Raw genomic sequence first — 10281 nt, 5'->3', positions numbered from 1 at the left:
ATGGTAATAAAAGTTCATCTTTGTTAATACGAAAGAAAAATATCACATGTGCGAATACTACTATCGATGATTAGGTGGCTGCTATCTGAAGCTATAGGTTAGCTGAGTCATTTCCTAGCTTGTTAATTTTAAGGATGAGTTGTTTCTGAATGAAATTAGATTAGCGCCTTTTCAGTCACATAAAGAGAAAGGCAGCATATGAATTAAAGGGATTTCTAGTCATTGGAGTATAAGCACTCGAGTAAAATTTGCTCAGATATTTATTTGGCATTATTTTTCTTGAGTTATTTAATCTGTTGTAAAACCAACCGGTTTTTAACCATTTGATTTTGATTGAAATGCTTTGTAAAATGCTTTTTTTTTAAAGCTTAAACTTTCATTTTATTATTTTTTTATTCGTATTTTTTAATATGAATGCATGTATTGCTATCATATTGTACATATAATTCTTTATATTGGTCAGATTCAGTATATGCTCTTTTTTTAAATTTATTTTCCACGTTATCATCAATTATGATGAACTTATGATGGAATAATTCAGTGTGGAGGCTATTAAGAAAGGGTATAAGTAATGAAAAGAATGAAAAGCATTAATAATAATGAAAGTTAGACAACCCTCCCTCTATATCGCTATTGTGGAACGCCGAAGTTAAATAAAACTTCAATTATGCACAAGACTGAGAGATATTATCGCCCCTCAATAGTGATTCCTCCACTTTCGATATCGGAATCAGAAACTGTCTATCGACATCTCACCCTTAATCCAGGGTCATGAAGGAAGTGTTCACCTCAAGCCGGAAGAATTTATGGGGAAACGGAGGAAGAGCGAACATTTTTTTCATTCGGGTTGTTTATTTCTTCTCGGTGGGGGCGGGGTTTGCGGGCTCGGGAGGGGGGGGGGGTGTTCCCTGTGGCCAGTGGCAGTTTATTGGAGGGTGGGGAGGAGGGAGGGGTGGCGGAGAGGAAGGAAGGGGTGGGGGGGTTGGTAAGGCGATGGCTTCGACCGCGCGCGTAATGAAACGGATCCAATCCCATTTCGCTCGGACGCGTCGATGTCCGCTTCGATGACCACTTCCCGATTGTCGACGTCCCTCTCTCACCACCCCACACCCCCTCTTCCACCCCTCCCACTCCTTTTCGACCCCCTTCCTTCTAATCCAATCTCATTCGTCCATGGGCGGGGAAGAGGGGACATTGTTCGGCCTGCGTGGGACCCTGGAACAGAGGGGTCCGTTGGGTTCTAGGCATTGGAGAGGCACCTCCAGTAAACAACGCCACGAACTTTGAGTCGAATGGCGGTAGATAGTGACGCGAGCATCTGTCATGCATGCTTCGTGATGTGTCATGTCAACATGTTTTCCTGTGAAATAAATAAATCTCCGATCATCTCCCGTATTTATTTTAACTGGTCTCAACGTCGAAACACATTGGTGACGCTACCGGAAGAATACAAGCAATCATGCGTTCAAGTGCACGTGGAATAGTCGGCGGAAAATTGCTCGCTTAGGTGAAAGTGGTATACAGGATCCGTGCCACGAATAAGTAGAATGATAATGAAATTAAGAATACAAAGTAACTTTCCACTGTTCTTTATTAGCGTACAACCGGTTTCAACGCTCAAGCGTCATCATCAGGTCTCCTCTCTCACCTGATGATGACGCTTGAGCGTTGAAACCGGTTGTACGCTAATAAAGAACAGTGGAAAGTTACTTTGTATTCTTAATTTCATTAACATGAATTTCCACAAGGTTGAGCCAGGAACAATTGAATAAGTAGAATGATTTTATGCCACCGATGCATATGGCTGGATTGAGGTGATTTGTGGAGGGAAAGGTTATGGGAGATCTTTGGAAAGGGACGTGACCCACGTTGGTTAACTGTAGGCATTTAGAGTGCGCGGATTGGCTGGATCCCTGTTCGACGATCATGTCACAAATTCACGATGCCACTTTCAACGGAGCAATTATGCGCAATAAAATAGTGCATTAATTTTGGAAAATTGGGTTCGGAGACCATGACCATCATTAAGGATGCTTATGTAGAGGGAGAAATGTCCCACGTGGCGGTTTTCTGCTTCTGCACAGGATGTTCTGGGAGGGCAACGAGGAGATGGACGATGAGGAATGCCCTGTTGTGATTTAAATGATTTTATACTTATGTAGAAATGCTTGTATAGTCTTTGAAAGATTAGGAATCTACCAGAGGTAGAGAGAGATACATGTGTCAATTAAGGAATCTAAAAATAACTTTCCAGTAAAATACTTAGACCGAAGAAATAGTTGCCAAAAGAATGTTTTGGGGAGTTGACCGATGCCTGAACATTCTCTCATTATGCCTTCCCTTTTTGCTCTTTTGATTTTATTCCTCTTCGTTTTTTGACTCTCATTTTCTTGCGGCGCATAATTTTATGGCTAAAATAAATCTCAAATTGATCGTAGGTAATTAATAAATGGCTACAACACCTCTCCTAACTTGCAATTAAACTTTTGTTTAACAAAAAAAAAGAGAAATAATTGGCCTGCATAAGCTATCATGCTTCCTATTTTCAGTAAACAGCCTACTGCATTTTTTCTGCACCACTGCATTCTTTCAATATCTTTTCTACAATTTGCCATGGGTATATTTAAGCAAACTTGATAACAACCATGGCTGCCTTATCTTACAAAACTCACAGCTGATATTCGGCAAGTACTTAACGTACCTTTTGTCCACAACTTTGGTTTTTATTTGTGATATAGGAACCGTGTATGCCTTTGGTTTTGCATGTGGTTTTGGTCTCTTTTACGGGTGGTGACCTAACACCCCCTGCTACACTCCCTTGCGGGGTGTTATGTAGATGTAGATTTATAAAATGGATTCTCCAACAGATACAGGTGAATTCAATGTTGACAGCATGTTATTAGTGTAAAAAATAACTCTTTGCTACTGTAATTTCTTAAAAAGATACAAGGTTTGGAAAAACGTTTAATAGAAAGAAAAAGATTTGTTTAAGATATTTCTAGAATGCCTTAAAAATTCTTTAAAGTACATCACTTGAGCGTCGACACAATTTTTCGAGCTGCTTTTCCACGAATCGAGGGCTCCCTGGAAGTTGGATTCCGGAAGGTCCTTAAGGGTACGCGTGTAAGCTTCTTTGGCCTTAATTAGGGTCACATAATCGTGCCCTTTGAGGAAGGATTTCTATTTTGCGAAAAGGAAATGTAGCCAAGTCGGGGCTGTCCAAAAAGTCGGGATCTTCTTCAACGCGTTGCATAAGGTCGTCGCAAGCAAACACTCGACTCTGTTCTTGGTCGTCCGTCAAGACCTTCAGGACGAGTTTAGCGCAGATCTTACACATCGCCCAATTTTCAGTGATTATCGTTTGAAATCGTCATCTCATTAATGCCAATGATATCAACAATCATGAGTACACAACTGACGGTTTGAATTATTCACTTCACGAAATCGTTGTACCTTGTCGTCGGTTCTTGACGTCGACGGCCGTCCGGCGTGAGGCTCGTCCACCAGACTCTCTCGGCTTTCTTTGAAGAGCATTTACCAACTCCAAACTGCAGTTTGTGACATGCTTTTATTCTTGAATATTTGGCAAATCATGCCCAATGTCTCCGTACCCGATTAATGCAGTCCAACATACAATTTGATCGGGTACTGCTGTTCAGTCTTTCAATGCATTTTGCGCTTGCACCTTAATCAATCGACAGGGGTCAACTAAAAACACGATGAAGCCTGGGCGAACGCTCGCAGACGATTGGCGCTTGGTGCATGATAAAGGCCAGACCTTCCACCACCGAACCTGCACAGTTCGAGTACGCTACGACGTACAGTCACTTCAGGAAAATATTATTTACGATACTTTTTATGCAAACCTTTTAATATCATTATTTTCATATTTATCAACCACATATTTTTTATTCCTTCAATTTAGAATAACTCCGTCTTTAAAGCTACAAGTACAAGGCACGCAATTTGTGAGGAATTGAATATGATGAATGCCTTATTAGACAGCAGGAGCATTTCGGATATTTTCATAAGCATATGGAATTCACTTAATACATTCACGAAATCCACCTTTCCATCTTTGATATTTCTTCAAAGTACCTGCAATGAGCTCATGACATAAATAAACGTAAATGACGTGTTATCCTTTCGCCTCGAAAATCTAAGCCAGAGTTTGTCAGATTCTGATTGAAACAGTCACTCGGATGAGGTCGGATTCTGGGATTGAAATTCGATCACCAGGCGGAATATGTGTTCAACATCTATCATGAAATCAGAACAGATGCCAGCTCCGATCTGCCATCAATGGTCTCCTTGACCTGCCTAAAGTTTTAAAGCTTAAGGTCGGGAAATTTAAAAATAAATATTTTCCATTTATCTATATTCATCAATATGTCGCGTCTGCTTGATCCCTGTTCGTTTAATGTTTTATTCAGAAGTGGAACGCCCAAATCATCGTGCATTCCAAACGGGTAAATGGTTTCAACTTGCGCCAGTCAACACTTAATTATTTTGTCGATGCCAAGCACGTGGAAAGAATTTAAAACAGCTTTGGTCCCATACACACATCCTTGCATATAGCGGAATCTCCCTGTTTTGTCCTGGCATCAATCCGGCGATATAAATGAGAGGAGTGTATGAAGGTATGGCAAACAACCAGTATGAAAAACAACTGAAGTAAGATTTTTATTTATATTTTTCATTCGGATCCTGAGCTCCAGTCTTAAATATCTATAAACGAGGGTAGGCAGAAAACTAATGCACATATGCTTGTAGACCACAAACAAAATGACCTTCATAAGAACTTTTGTTGGCATGTGGAAGACACATTCCCCCTCAACACGCATGCGCAGGTTTGAGGTCGTTACATTCATCCATTGTATTTTAAAACACGCAAGTATGGAGACGTGTTCTAGAAGTTATTTTTTCCTCAACTCAAGAGACATCTCAAGGGCCTTAATCATTACACCTCGGGCGATGAGGGGAAGGCATCTGTCAAGTCCTGGATTCGATAAAAGGCGCGTTAACATAGCACTAGAACACGTCTTCATACTTCCGCTTCTCAAAATACACTGGATGAATGTAACGACCATGCGTGTAGAGGGGGAATGTTACTGCCACATGCCACTAGGAGTGCCTCTGAAGGTCATTTTGTTTGTGGTGTACAAGCATGCGTGAATTAGTTTTCAGCCTGCCCTCGTGCGTTGGATTTCAATATTAGGACTTCCATATAACTAACACCAGAAAAAATTTAGACAACGGTAATGATAATTTAACAGTGAATACGTAGTAGTAGTGGAATCCCCAACCCTCTCCCTTATTTGGCCCTCCGTTTTGTGTGAAGCGAAGATCAAATGGTATATCAATAATCAATCTGAATATAAATGAAAAAGAAACACTTTGTTCCAATCCACCACTTTATTTCAGGTACGACTAGTTTCGACGCTACGGCGTCATCCTCAGGTACAAAGTTTAAAGTCACAATCATTGTATATATACCCTCTTCAAGAAAGGCTGGGGGAGTTGTGGGAAGAGGGGGCGGGGAGGGGAGTACGGGGGTAGGTACGAAGGAATGACCGCCTGGTGTATACCAGGCGGAGGAGTCCCTCAGGTGACGAAGGCGATCGAGGCGGCGGTCAAAGGCACGAAGTGCTCTAGGCTGCAGGTCGTGGCCCATGTGGGCACCAACGACGTCACGGACCGTGGATCCGAGGAGGTCCTCCGTTCCCTTAGGGAACTGAGCTCCGAGGTGAAGCGCGTCCAGGGCGTCGAGGGGGTTCGGTTGGGACTAACGGTCTGCAGCATCGTTCCGAGGGAGGATCGCGGGTCTCTGGTTTGGAGCCGAGTGGAAGGCATAAACCAGAGACTATCGAGATTCTGCTCGGACATAGGAGCCTCCTTCGTCGACCTCAGACCAACCCTCCGATCTTGCAGGACTCCCCTTAACCGATCTGGGGTCCATTACACGGCGGAAGCGGCGAGTAAGGTAGCGGATAGGATACTCGACCACTGTAGGCCTTTTTTAGGATAGAGGGCAGGTCACTTAGTGGGTCAATAACATCTGGGGATAGCGCGTATAATATTATTAATAAAAATATAAAAGTCATTGACAACACTGGCATTGATTTAGAAAGACATGTGACACGCACTTCCCCACAAAGGCGTCCTAAATTACAGTCAGGCACAAATAAGGACGTTATTCAACGTCAAAATAATTTAACTATACTTGTTATAAATTGCAGAAGCCTCAAGAACAAATCAGCAGATCTAGAACACATAATCCAAACTCATTCCGCTGATATAGTATTAGGCACAGAGAGTTGGCTGTGCAATGATATTAATGACCAAGAAATTTTCCCAATAGATTTCAAAGTTTACCGACACGATAGAGATACAAGACCCGGAGGAGGGGTTTTCGTGGCAGTTAAAAGTCATTTTGAAAGCAGGCAAGTTTCATTTGAAAATAATAACATAGAAAGTGTTTGGTGCACCTTACTACGGACCAATCAACCCAACATAAATTTATGCTCTTTCTACAGACCTCCAGACTCAGATTTGAAAACACTTCACACCCTCAACGATCAAATTCACAAGTTTACACGTAAATATAATAACAGCATAAACATAATTGGTGGCGACTTTAACCTCCCAGGTATAGATTGGGACAGCAATATCGTTAAATCTGGGACCCGCGATCGCGAATCTTGCAATTCCATGATAAAATTGGTTCAAAGAAACTCCCTTCATCAAGCAGTACGCATGCCCACCCGTGGACAAAACATATTGGATCTATTTCTTACAAACACGCCGGAACGTATTATTAGTGTATCAACTGATGAGGGCTTGAGTGACCATAAAGCAATTAATGTCCATTTGGACATAGCAATAAAAAAGATTGTTAAACCAAAAATAAAAATTTATAATTACCATAAAGCAGACTTTGAATCTTTTGCCAATCAATTAAACTCTTCACTACCCGACTTCAAAACCCGCTTAAGTCATGTCAACGTGGAAGAAACTTGGACAGAATTTGTCAATATCATGCAAAAAGGAATCGTAGATTTCATACCTATAAAATACGTTAAAGCAAATCGCGACCCCAGGTGGTACAATAAAGACGTTAGAAAAGCCCTTCGAAAGCAGAGAATGCTACACTCTAGGGTAAAGAGGGCAGGCGTGAACACATCATCTCCTGAGAATACACAATTATGGGACACATATAGATCCTCTAAAATTGAAACCAAAAAACAATTACGTAGCGCCTTACTGGAATTTAAACGCAAAGTACTTTGCGAGCACTTGGACACTGACCCCAAAGCTTTCTGGTCATATGTTAGGGAAGTAAATGGGAGTAAACAAACCGTGGCTTGCTTAAGGGATTGTAGCAATGTAATTCATACAGACAGTGAGGGTAAAGCTAACATCTTAAATTCATTCTTCCAAAGTGTTTTCTCGAATGATGTTGCCACCGCATATCTCCAAGAAACAATACATACTCCACCCATGGAAAAAATAACAGTGGACCAACAAGGAATTCTAAAATTACTTAATGAGATTAAACCCAACAAATCCCCGGGTCCCGAAAATATACCAGCTAGGGTGATTAAACATTTAGCTCCAAACATTGCCCCGTACCTTGAATTTATATTTAACAAATCCCTCACAGAGTGCAAAGTACCTAAGATTTGGAAAACCGCGCAAATAACGCCTATTTTTAAAAGTGGTGACAGGGAGGATCCCAGTAATTACAGACCTATATCTCTCACTTCTATCTGTTGTAAAATCTTAGAGCACATAATTGTCAGTTCAATAATGAGACACCTTGACAATATTAACTTTTTAAGTGACAATCAACACGGATTCAGGAAAACCCGCTCCTGCGAAACCCAATTAGGATTATTTACACATGATTTACTTGTATCTGGTGAGAGAGGTAGGCAAGTGGATGCCATCTTCTTAGATTTTCAAAAGGCATTTGATAAAGTCCCACATGGTAAACTCATTCATAAATTAAAGGTCGCGGGTATAAACAAGGGCGCCATAAGTTGGGTTAAAGATTTTCTTTCAGAGCGGGAACAGAGGGTAGTCCTTGATGGCGCTAGTTCCGACAGCGTTCGAGTCACGTCGGGGGTACCTCAGGGAAGTGTGATCGGGCCATTGCTTTTCTTGATTTTTGTTAACGATTTGAACCGCGAAGTGAAAAGTAAAATTAGGATGTTCGCGGATGACACGGTGATCTATCGGGAGATATCTGGGGATGAGGATCGTTTTATTCTAGCGCAGGATTTAGATTGCATTACTAAATGGTGTTCTAACTGGGGATTGACTCTAAATTATAATAAATGTTCAGTGGTAAATTTCTTTAAAAGATCAACGGGATTTGCTTACAAATTAGCTGGAGGTGACCTGGCAGTAGTTGATACGGTAAAATACCTAGGTGTCACATTCTCAAAAGACTTAACTTGGGGGACTCACATACGTAAAGTCTGCGGTCAAGCATATAAAAGATTGGGATTCATTAGACGCATTGTCGGCAAAAGTGACTCAAAGGTCAAGGAACGTTGTTACCACGCTCTTGTAAGGCCTCATTTAGAATACGCATGCAGCGTGTGGGATCCGAGTGAAAAAGGCCTCATTCGGGAAGTTGAGAAGGTTCAACGCCGGGCAGCCCGTTTTGTAAAAAATTCCTACGAGAAAACGCAAAGCGTCACCGAAATGCTCATGGATTTGGGGTGGGAATCATTGGCTGAGAGACGATTCAATGCAAGATTGAAATTATTAAATAAATTTAGATCCGCATGTTTCAGCACCGAGGTCTCGCAAATTATTCGTACTCCTACATACAATGGTCGCTTGGATCATGCATATAAAATTCGGGAAATAGATGCCAGAACTAGCCGACTCAAGGACTCCTTCTTCCCACGGACAATACGGGATAGCAACTGCAGGGTTATAGATAGCAAAAATTCCACTTGCCACCCTCAGCGTCTAAAAAATAATTAGTTGTATGCATGTTAAATGCATGCTCTTCCACTAACCTTGTGTGTTTTGTTATAATAACCCATTCTTTCCGAATGACCTCATTCGTGTTCTGTTCATCTGTTTTTAAGTTTCCCTTTCAACCCCTCGTCCCTCTCCGCGGCGGGAAATTCCTGCTACCTGCAACGTTGGGTCGCATTCCCTGCCTTTTAAAGACTCTTTGGGGGCAGAGTGTTTCGTGGTGCATTTTCATGTGGTGTTTCAATTTCTTGCTTGTTGTGTCCTGGCTTCCGTGTTGTAGGATGGCTTTCGTGCCGCATCATGGGGTGCAGTTTTTTAGTTGTTTTGCGGTATATGTGTTTGCATGAGTATTGGATGAAGGGATTTTTGCATGAGCGTGTGCGCTGCTGTGGGTGTAATTTTCCGTGTTGTTTTTTTGCATGTGGTATTTTTCTTTTTTACGGTTGGTGACCTAACACCCCCCGCCACACGCCCTTGCGGCGGCTTGCGGGGTATTATGTAGATGTAGATGTAGATGTAGATGAATGTGGGAGACGGTAGGAAAAACCAGGAAAAGCGTTAGTGAGCGGGGGGGACTGACTACTCACTAACTCTGACTGACTCACTAACGCTTTTCCTGGTTTTTCCTACCCTCTCCCACATTCCTTCGTACCTACCCCCGTACTCCCCTCCCCGCCCCCCTCTTCCCACAACTCCCCCACCCTTTCTTGAAGAGGGTTTATCTACAATGATTGTGACTTTAAACTTTGTACATCTACATCTACATCTACTTAATACCCCGCAAGCCGCCGCAAGGGCGTGTGGCGGGGGGGTGCTAGGACACCACCCGTAATTTAGAAAAGAAAAAGAAAAAAAAACCGCATGCAATAACGACAAAATCATATATAAAAAAAACATGGCATACATTCATGCATGAACACTTACACCCCACACACATGCAAACACTCAAACTACCAACTAACATACACATGCACCTGAAAGTATACCTAACATCTCTATAGTGTTTAATTTTGTTCCGACTAGTAAATTCAACGTTTTTAATATTTCTAAAGTGACTTCGGTTTCTTGCTATTATGATTACTGATTGTTCGGGGAAAGAATGAGTATTTGTACCTATCTGTCTTGGAATCTATCTCCCTTAGTTTATCTTTGTGGTCTGATCTACCTAAGTAGTGTGGGGCCATTATAATTCCTTCAGTGTCATATTTAAACTCGTTTGTTCTGAACCTTTCTAAAAGTCTAAGCCTCGCTTGTTCTCTCCGCACTTCAAGTGGTTCCCAGCCT

This window comes from Hetaerina americana, unplaced genomic scaffold (assembly GCF_022747635.1).
Source record: "Hetaerina americana unplaced genomic scaffold, ioHetAmer1.1.p SCAF_101, whole genome shotgun sequence".
NCBI lineage: Eukaryota > Metazoa > Arthropoda > Insecta > Odonata > Calopterygidae > Hetaerina > Hetaerina americana.
The sequence above is the reverse complement of the archived record's forward strand: the minus strand, read 5'-3'. Positions refer to the sequence as shown.